This window comes from Desmodus rotundus, chromosome 6, assembly GCF_022682495.2.
Source record: "Desmodus rotundus isolate HL8 chromosome 6, HLdesRot8A.1, whole genome shotgun sequence".
Classification (NCBI taxonomy): Eukaryota; Metazoa; Chordata; class Mammalia; order Chiroptera; family Phyllostomidae; genus Desmodus; species Desmodus rotundus.
This window is the reverse complement of record NC_071392.1, coordinates 129738137-129748539: the sequence shown is the minus strand read 5'-3', so window position 1 is coordinate 129748539 and position 10403 is coordinate 129738137. Positions and strand designations below refer to the sequence as shown.

General features: G+C 38.7%; 1 pseudogene; it reads right to left on the bottom strand.

Moving 5' to 3' along the window:
- Positions 1 to 2797: 2797 nt before the first annotated feature.
- On the bottom strand, positions 2798 to 9036 carry LOC112303645 (large ribosomal subunit protein eL27-like; annotated as a pseudogene).
- Between the last annotated feature and the right edge of the window lie 1367 nt (positions 9037 to 10403).

The window sequence follows — 10403 nt, the reverse complement described above, 5'->3', positions numbered from 1 at the left end:
TGTTTTTATGCCAATACCAGGCTGTTTGGATTAAAGTGGCCTTGTAATACAGTTTGATATCAAGTATTGTGATCCCTCCTGCTTTGTTCTTTTTCCTCAAAACTGCTGCAGCTATCTGGGGTCCTTTATGGTTTTATATGAATTTCTGAAATGTTTGTTCTATATCTGTGAAATATGTCATGGGTACTTTTACAGGGATTGCATTGCATCTATAGATCACTTTGGGTAGTATGGCCATTTTGATGATGTTAATTCTTCCAATCCATGAGCATGGTACATGCTTCCATTTGTTTGTGTCTTCCTTAATTTCTTTCTTCAGTGTTGTGTATTGTTCTGAGTACAGGTCTTTTACCTCCTTGGTTAGGTTTATTCCTAGGTACTTTATTTTTCTTCTTGCTATATTAAATGGGATTTTTTCCCTGAATTCTGTTTCTGATATTTCATTATCGGTATACAAAAATGCCTTTGATATCTGAGTATTGACTTTGTATCTGGCTGTTTTGTGAAATTCATTTATTAGGTCGAGTAGTTTTTTGGTGGAGTCTATAGGATTTTCCATGTACACTATCATGTCATCTGCAAACAGTGACAGTTTCATTTCCTCCTTTCCAATTTGGATGCTTTTTATTTCTTTTTCTTGTCTGATTGCTGTGGCTAGGACTTCCAATACTATGTTGAATAGGAGTGGTGAGAGACGGCATCCTTGTCTTGTTCCTGATCTTAGTGGGAAAGCTCTAAGTTTTTGTCCATTGAGTATGATGTTGGCTGTAGGTCTCTCATAGATGGCCTTTATTATGTTGAGGAATTCTCCCTCTCTCCCCATAAGAAGACCAGCAAGCAATTCTCCATAGACAAGATATAACTGAGAGAGGCCCAGGACTTGAGGTTGAGGCCATGACCCCCTGGAGTACAGAGACTGAGAAGGACTGCACTAGAAGGGTAAGAGGATCAGCTACCCTCTAACTGCATTGCCCATCCTCCAGGCCAGCACAGTAATGCATGGAGAGTGCACCCTGGGACTATGGTTCCTGGGAAAGGAGCGCCCCACGTGGTGCTCTCTCTGGACGTCCACTCCCCCAGCATTGTGGAACACTTTCTAGGAGTCTCGCTCTAGTCTTACCTCACAGGAACCACTAGGGGAAATACTGGACTAGACCAGTGATGATCTGATAGAGATGGAAAAGGGGGAGGCAGCTTAGAGCCACTAAGACTCAGACCTTGGAGGACCACATTCCTGCTTGCAGTGATACCTAAGCAGCCAGTGGATCTGCCCATCTACAGAGCTGAGCCAGTGTCCTCAATCAGGCAGGGTGTTTGGATGGCAGTTCTGCCTGATTTGGGCCCCCATTGCATGGAGCCCATTACATGTCTCCTCCACCTGGGCAAGGGAGCAAATTTATAGTCCCATTCAACTGCTGAGCATAGCCTCCAGTCCTTCCCCTTTGGGAAGCCTAGCCACAGATGCCTGGCAGCTGTGGAGCACATCCTAAGGTTTTCTCAGATAAGGGAGCAAATTCTCAGTCCTGCCCAACTGTTGAGCATATAGCTCCTGGCCCCACGTACCCAGGAACTTGAAAAGTGGCTCTGAGCAGCCTCAGAGTCCAGCCTATGGTACTGCCCAGCTGCAGAGCTCAACTTAAACAACCCCGCCTAGCAGTGTTGCTTAGTAAATAACCCTGCCAGATTGCTAAACATAGCTTGCAGCTTTACCTGGGTATGGGTATGACACCAAAACACAAGCAACAAAAACAAAAACCAACAAATGGAGCTACATCAAATTTAAAAGCTTCTGCACAGCAAATGCAATGATCAACAAAATGAAAAAATCAACCTATGGTATGGGAGCAGTTATTTATAAATAATATATCTAATTAGGAGTTAATATAAAAATATATAAAAAACTTATACAACTCAATAGCAAAATAACCCTAAATAATCCAATTAGAAAATGGACAACAGATCTGAATAGACATTTTTTTCCCCAAAGATACACAAATGGCTAACAGGTACATGCAAAGGTAATTAGAGAAATGCAAATCAAAATCACAATGAGATATAACCTCACACCGAATAAAATGGCTACTACCAAAAAGACAAGAATAATAAGTGCTGGTGAGAAAAGAGAATGCTTGCTCACACTTAGTAGGAATGTAAATTGATATAGCCACTGTAGAGAACAGTATGGAGATTACTCAGAAATTAAAAATGGGATTACCATATGATCCAGCAGTTTTACTTCTATGTATTTATCCTAAGGAAATGAAATCACTATCTCTAAGATATATCTGCACCCCTCTATTCATTGCGGCATTATTCATAACAGTGAAGAAGTAGAAAACCTAAGTGTTCATTGATAGGTGAATAAGCAAGAAATGTAAACTACATATGTATATACATATGTACACATGCATACATGCATATATATGAGATATGTCCAGAAAGTATTCAGCCATGCAATATGAAAGATACAAACATTTATTTAAAAAGATACAAGAAAAATTGTACATAGGACAATGATGCCTCAGCCCCCTTCAAAGTAGTCACCTTAGGACCTCACACAGTTTTCCCAGTGTCTCTTCCACTGTTTAAAACACTCTGCAAAATCCTTTGTTGGAATGGCCATTGGCTGCCTTGTCATATTTTCCTGAATCTCATCCACAGTCTGAAATCTCTTCCCTTTCAAAGGTAATTTTATTTTTGGGAAAAGCCAGAAGTTATAGGGCACTAAATCTTGGCTGTAGGGGGCCTGAGTCACCTGGACATTTTTTTTTTTTTAATGACTGAAACAAAAAAAGATCTAAAACCACAGCTTCTGGAAGAACCATTTGTTCTTGCTGGCCTTGTACCTCTCTTTGAACCTGACCTTGGCCTCCTGTCAGGCCTTGCATTTCAGAGCAGGGTCTCTGAAGATGTCCTTGATGACAGTTTTATCCAAAGGGGATATCCACAAAGTGGGCATGAGGTGATTGTAGTTATGAACTTTCACAAAAGACTTGATCTTAGATCTCTTGGTGGTTTTCTTCTTGCCCATGGCACTGTCACTTTGTGGGGATAGCAGTTAATTCCAGCCACCAGAGCATGGTCGTAGGAGCGGTCTGACGTACCATCATCACCGTTCTTCACGATGACCACTTTGCATCTGGAGTAGCATCCAGCAGGACCAGCACCACCTTCTCGGGTTTCGTAAACAGATGTGTTGCCAAAAAACTCTGCACAAGATGTGATACCTGAGTTAGGGTGGTGTTGTGATGAAGCTGAAAATCACCAGTTGCCCATAGCTGCAGCCTTCAGAATCATCCAAATAGTTTCTGCAGAGGAATGTTCTAGCTTAAAGCAAAATTCAATGCAGATTCATGGCTCTGCTCACCCAGTGATTTTGAATGAGATGGTCACACAGTACACATGCTCAGTCAATGGCATCTACCGCCCTCCACTGACTAGTACAGTGAAGTCATCATTGCTCATGCATGCACATTCCAGTCCACTCTCCTTAGCTGCCAGGTTACACTGATGACACACAAATTGTTTTGGTTATATTCTCTAGACAGACCTTGTATAACGGAATATCATTCAGCAATAGAAAAGGAAATCTTACCATTTTCAACAACATGAACAATCCTTGAGGGCATTATATTAAGTGAAATAAGCTGGAGAAAGACATATACTCCCTGATTTTACCTTTACATGGAATTAAAAAAAACCCTAACCTCATAGATATAGAGAGTAGAATGGTGGTTGCCAGGGGTTCAGGGATGAGGGAAATGGATGAAAGTGGTTGAAAGGTACAACTTTCCAGCTATATGATGAGTAAAGGCTGGGGATCTAATGTTATAGTTAACAATACTATGTTATATATTTGAAAGTTGCTAAAAGAATAGCTATTAAAAATTATAACTATGCACTATGGTAACTGTGAGATAATGGGCATGTTAACTAACCTTATTGTGGTGATCATTTTGCAATATATATGTATATCAGATCATCATGTTGTACATCTTAAACTTATACAATACCATATGTCAATTATATATCTTAATAAAGCTGCAAAAATAATCAGATGAATTTATAAATGAAAGGAAGATGCCTGTTGTAATTTTAGAAAAGATGTAGACTATTTAAGATTCCAGTGAATACTCAGAGAATGAACAGACATGTCATTTGAAGGCCATTTCTGAGACTGGTAAATGTGGCAAATACATGACTCTATATCATGAGTGGCTAATTCTAGTGGCTAATTCTAATCAATCTTGAACTTGACCCCAATCTCTGTGCTGAATCTGTAGCATCTACAACTCTGAGACAATGCAGCCTAGCCCAAACACAAGACTAAGAGATGTTGATTAGGAATAATGAAAGCATAAAGGTGGTGGAGAGTGTATTTAGCCTACTACTTTGCAGGGTAGGATATTTCAAAATATTAATTGTTGTTCCATTTCTTCACCTACATGGTATAGCTGAAGATTTTTTCTTGGCTGTTAGCAAAGGTCAAGGGATATCTGTAAGGGTAATTTATAGGTAATGCACAGACACTATATTGATTAGTTTTAAGTTTAATGACTCACCACGTTCCTATCTTAGGTTGTATAAGTTTGCATGGTGATGTGAAATCCTAACCCTATCCACCCACTTACCCACTCCTACAAAAGGACCCAGGGCAGGAGAAGCTCCAGTCTCCAGGTCCAGGCACTTGAGCCAGAGGGAGGCAAAGGCCTAACAACCACTAAGTGACGGTGCTGTAGTGTGCTGTAGTGTCTCTGTGTGTGTGATATATACAAATTTCATAGTATATTAGTATAGCTGTACTATTTTTTATTGTGGTAAGAAACCCAAAATAATGCTAACCTTTGGGAGGATGGCAGCAGGGCATGGTAGAAGGCTTCACTCTTCATTTTAATACTTTCTCTATATCCAATCAGTCAGTGGCTTATAGCACAAGTCTTAAAACCAGTGAACTTCATGGGCCTCAGATTTCTTGTTTATAGAACAAGAATAATAATTTTTACTTCATAACATTGTTTTGAGAATGAAATGAGTTAATATATGTAAAGTGCCCAGAATAGTGCCTGGCACAAAATAAGAATTTAATAAGTGTTTTCTTCCTCCCTTATTATTTTTTAATCCTCACTGAGGTTGTGTTTATTGATTTTAGAAGGAGAGGAAGTGAGTAGAGAGAGAGAGAGAAACATTGATGTGTGAGAGAAACATCAATCAGTTGCCTCTTGTACCCACCCTGACTGGGAATCAAACTTGAAACCTAGGTATGTGCCCTGACTGAAGATCAAACCTACAACATTTTGGTGCCCAGGGTGATGCCCCAACCAAGCCACCTGGCCAGGGCATAAGTGTTATGTTTATTATTATTCTAAATGTACATATATTTTTAAATCCACAGAGGTTATCTAGGTACAGAGCTCTGGGACCATAATATTTATGCTTTTCAGTATTTACACAAACAAATAATACATATTACTCAAAAGAGAAAAATGCATGCATCTTTATTCACATACTGGCATAGATTATTTTTCTTATAAACTTATCGTTACCCATTAGAACACTGAAAGTATGTCTAAAACCTCACACCATGTAGCAGAAACACATTTCAGTTTCAGTTTCAGTGAGGGAGGGGGAAATTAGGGGAGTTTCTTGAAGAAGCCTTGGTCCAAGTGTCAGCATATCTGACTTGAACTCCCTGTTCTGCTCCCTACTAGCTGTGTGGCCTTAGATGAATTACTACCCTTCTCTGGTCCTCAGTTTATTTGCGAGAGTTGAAGCAAATGCTCTCTCAGGTACTGTGCAGCTCTAAAAGTCTATCCTGTTCAATGGGAAGACAGGGAAACTCTGTGAGGGCCAATGTTCAGGGGTATCTGAGAAGAGTGGTAGGAAGCGACACCAGCCTACCATTTTGGGTTGGACTCTTCCTTGAACACAAACTTTTTCTAAAAATAATCAGTGAAATATGTGGATTTGTTTCATTTACCAAAGATGGGCATCAAAACACAAAGAGGAGAAAAAAATACTTCCTAATGCCAACCTGGATAAGATTCCATCCCAGTGTTCACAGGGGGTTCAGAAATTAGTGCACCTTTGTAACTGAGCATGGAAAGGCAAAAAGGAGTTTCTGCTGCTCCTCTCCAGTCTGTTACTTGTCTTCAGGCTGTGGAACAAGTTTAGCATCTCAAGAGAAATTTGGAGTGTACAAGGTAGATCTGTTAATTTATTTCCAGGGTTTTTTTTTTTAATTTTGTGATCTTTAGATATTTATTTATTTATTATTGTTGTTCAAGGACAGTTGTCTCCATTTTCCCTCCACCACTTTCCCTCGCCCTCCCCCCAGCCTCCTACCCTCAATCTTACCCACCTTTGGCTTTGTCCCTGGGTCCTTTATACATGTTCCTTGACAATGCTTCCCCTTCTTTCCCCCTTTATCTCCTTCCCCACTCCCCTCTGGTCAGTGTCAGTTTGCTCTTTATTTCAGAGTCTCTGGTTATATTTTGCTTCCTTGTTTGTTTTGTTGATTAGGTTCCACTTACAGGTGAGATCATATGGTATTTGCCTTGCATGGCCTGGCTTATTTCACTTAGCATAATGTTCTCCAGTTCCAGCCATGCTGTCAGGAAGGGTAGGAGCTCCTTCTTTCTTTCTGCTGCATAGTATTCCATTGTGTAAAGTAGCTATACCTCACTCAAGGCTTATTTATCCAGCCCTTTCTAGCTCTTTTATCACCTTCTTGTTTCTGCTTGGGCTATGTTAGCCATATGAATACTTAGCAATTCACAGAATACAATTTGCTGTGTGCTAACAGCAGTGGATTTATTTGGCTCAAAAGTCTGCTACTTTATTTTTGGAACATTTAAATTTCATACTTAGATATTAAAACTGTTATAAATTATGAAAAGCAAACATAATACTCAAGGAATTCAACCATTGGGCAATATATGTAGAGTTAAGATTAATTCCCTCTACCCTCTTAATATAACCCTACTTTCTGCTTTTCAATATTTGTTTTCATTTACCACTATAGATGATCAACTCTCTTGTATAATTTTTCCTTCCTATAGCCAAAGTTAAATTACCTGTGGGGTGGAAGAAGCACTAATTTAAATTCAATGATAAAATAAATAAATGGCACAACAACCTCATTTTGACAGTTTTTCAACTTTCCTTTGCACCATACTTTGGGTAGCTCTGCTAAGGAAAGCCCTCAGTCCCAATGTCTTCTCATTCCTCTGCCTCCTAACAAATCCTCTGCCTCCTAACAACCATGGTGGAGACCCCAGCAAGAGATATATGGATGGAAAAGCAATGAAGGCCTGAAGAAATTCAAGAGATGAGGGGAAGTTGAGTGTGATCATAGGTGTGCTGCCCATTTCTAATGAGTTTACTGTTGGTTTATTTTGGGTGACCTAGAGTTACAATTTTGGATTTCAGAATTTTTAATAAAGGTGTCCAATTTCTCCATTTCTCAAGGAAGGTGGCAAGAGGGATCACTGACCATGACAGTAGGCAGATGTATTTTCAAAGGCAGCCAAAGCATTACAAAATAACAGGAGAGAACACTGGTTTTATTTACCTTATTTGAACACCATGTTTTCTTCATGTTGTTTAACTCTTGCCTGACATCTTGTAAGCCAACCAAAATAGATGGATAAATAGTCCATTTAAGGGCTCTTCCAGATGACTACATCTTGCTTCTGTGTCTTAACATTGCTCAAACCTAACTCGGCTCTATGGGATCAAAAACCATGTTTATTTCTACACAAGCTCCATGCAACAGGGTCTCTTAGTGCTAACACAGTCAATACTGTTTATAACACCAAATTTTCTACCTCATGGAGCTATTGTGAGAATTGCAGGAACCAGTTAAGCAGAGGTCCTACTATGTGCTTGGCATGGGGATCAAAACTGGCAAGGCAAGTTCTTGTCTTCAAAGAGCAAATGGTCTGATTAAGAAGATTTATGGAAATGTAGATGACTATGATTTTAATGAGGGGGCGGGGGATACTGCTTTGTAGCCTGCAACACAAAATATAAATGTTATAATGCATGGTTTCAAATCTAATTTTAAAATTTCATACTTATTGTTTTTATGTTCACCAATGTTGTTCATAATCTTTGGCATTTAGTATTTGATGCAATACTCACTTGCTGAGTTTCATTCTTAGAATTCATATCCTTGGTACTATACATCAATGTAATAATGTAGTTACTAATTCTTTAGACATGAAAGCTAACATATCTCTCTCTATGCTCTTCCTATTCTGCTATTCTTCCTGAATGTTTTTGCCTTTCTTGTATATGGTTCCCTTGTCTTTATGAAACTCATTTTTGTGGCTATCCCATTTTTCTTGATGCTTGTACAACACTGTGTATGTGTGTAGCTAGCAAAGGGGTATTATGTTCAAAAATGGAAAGTTGGAGAAGTTTGCTTATCTGACATCAGAGATACTAAACTACGGGATTAAAGAAACCCAGAAAGCAAGCATATCCCCTTAATGACTTAACTCTGAGTCAGCCCGAGATTTACCAGCTAGTTAGGTTTTACAGTGAAGAAGAACTTTGTTATTAAGGGCTTCATAACATCAACAACAACAACAAAATAAACAAAGCTCAAACAAATCTCACCTTAAATCATAAGAATTTGGATTATCTTATAGCCTAGAGACAATGCTTTACTGGGCATGCATTGGTGGATTCTACCAGCCAAAAGTGTCCTATAAGTGTGTGGCTATTTCTGCACTAATTGAAGGAGAGGATGGTAACAAAGGAAGCCCTTAATGAAGCTGTGAATTCACAAACAATTGTCTTTATTCCCGGACTCCTTCATCTTTTACCCTTATGTAATTGGGTATATGGGTGTATTCTTGCATCTTCTCTGTAAGATTTAAATCATTACAAAATAAAAAAGTTAAATGTACTGTGAATTAGGTTATTATTAGATGGAAGATAGGTCCTGACAGTAACACAGACCTCTCTTCACTTTTTAAACTTTCTTCATCTTACCTTTATTCCTCCAAAAATATTGCTATTCTTGGTCATGTTGTTTCAGGGAAGAAAAAAAGTCTTTCTGGAATATAATTTCTGTTTATTTCATTAGAAGACAAATGTATAAGAAATAATGAATTCAAAGTTCTCCATTGCTATACCTACAAATCCTAACAGTTAATGGCATTGAGTACTATAATATGACAATTACTTTGCAAGATCCCTTACACATGTTATTCCATGGAATTCTTGCAAAATCTCCAGAAGTAATCTCCAATGAAGAAAAATAGGCAGGAAGGATTAAATAAATTGCCCAATGTCACACAGTCATCAATGACAGCCCAATGGGATCACAATATATTCTTGCTTCTTGGTGGAAGGGAAAACCTGACACACTAGCAAGAAAGGGACAACTTCCATAACAGACCTTGCTGGCTGTAAAATAGACCATTGTACAGGGTGATATAAAAAGCAGGCAGAAAGATGATGTTAATGATACTTGAGACTCTTCCTAGTATCTTTGTATTTTCATATGTGGAGTGGGAAAATCTCTCCGTCCCTAATTACTTCTGACAATCTTGAAAATTAAGGCAGGTCAAAATTATAGTCAGAATATTCAGTCAAAATATTCGGGCTGCAGCTGAATTTATTACAAAAGAACAGAAAAGAATTTGATTTTGGGTAAATACAACTCAGTAATTGCTAAAAGAGAATTGGCAGAGGCAGAGCTGAAAATATAAATAATTGGAGGAATAATCATTATTATGGAGATGCAAGGTACATTACTACAGAGCCATATAAATACCTAAGTCAGGGCTTAAATAATAGCTTCTAAATTTATCTGTTCTCTGCAATGCTAAAGCAATGTTCTAAACAACCTTCAGAGGAATTATGGAACTGAATAATGAAAATAATGAAACAAAACACTGTCTTTGCAATCTGGATGGCCCTTTAAGTTTATTCTTCAAAAGACTTCATCATTTCTCATGGTGAGACACAGAAGCTGTTTGGAAACAAGTTCCACTTTTGTCCTTTGAACCTGCCATATTCACATGGGTCCATGTATTTCCTCCTGTCATTTCCTATGACCAGCATGCCCTGGACACTGTTCTTTACCTTCCTGGGTCCTGCCATTCTCCAGGTCCAGCTCAGTTTTGCTTTCCCAGGTCTCCTTCCCTGACCAGCCTACATGTCATGAATGGTTCATTCAACAGACACTGGGAAAGTTATTGCACAGGGTCTTGTGGTCATGCTCAAATAATTGTGTATAATGGCAATTTAAATCTTGAATCATATTTTAACTTTTAGTATATAGCAGCCTGTCTCTATCCAGTTTGAAAGTCCTTAAAGCAAGTTTTGTGTTCAGTGTGAGTAAGTGAAGAGTGGAGCTGTTAACTCTGGGAGAAAAGGCAATGTCACTA